Consider the following 629-nt stretch of genomic DNA (forward strand, 5'->3'; position numbering starts at 1 on the left):
TATGTATATGTATATATATATTATATATATATATATACCAGCTCATCCGCGTCGTTGCTAAACAGATCCTAAGATGAAGCAACGATCATTATTGTGTTCTAAGACTATAATTATACTATCCACGCACACAGTGGGCACTCACCGTACACCCAGTGCAAAGCGATTAATTCAAAGAGTCCAACGAATAGCAACGGAAGACCGCCTGCGCTCTCATCGATAACGTTTAATACGTACATCCCTCCCTGAAATAAATATGAAGAGTATTAAAGAGATTATACGAGATTCAACGAATACATGGTTTGAACAAAGAACGCTACGTACTGATGATCATTATTCATTCGATTTATTTTGTAGGTAGAGCAAAATATACAATAAACAATTTTCGTAATTAACAATAGGTAACGTAATCTAGAATATGTAGCATCAACATTAAAAACTTTCTTTTGTGTACACCGCATGATTCAACCCGTTCGCATACAATTATATTAATAATATCTGAATACACCATAATGACTTTCGTATACCTAAATATTTTAATACATTAAATATTAGCTATATATATATATATATATATATAATAAACAAAGTACAAGGTAAAGAATAAGGGTGTTTAAAGTTTAATTGACAAG

This window comes from Priapulus caudatus, unplaced genomic scaffold, assembly GCF_000485595.1.
Source record: "Priapulus caudatus unplaced genomic scaffold, Priapulus_caudatus-5.0.1 Scaffold2590, whole genome shotgun sequence".
NCBI classification, from domain to species: domain Eukaryota; kingdom Metazoa; phylum Priapulida; class Priapulimorpha; order Priapulimorphida; family Priapulidae; genus Priapulus; species Priapulus caudatus.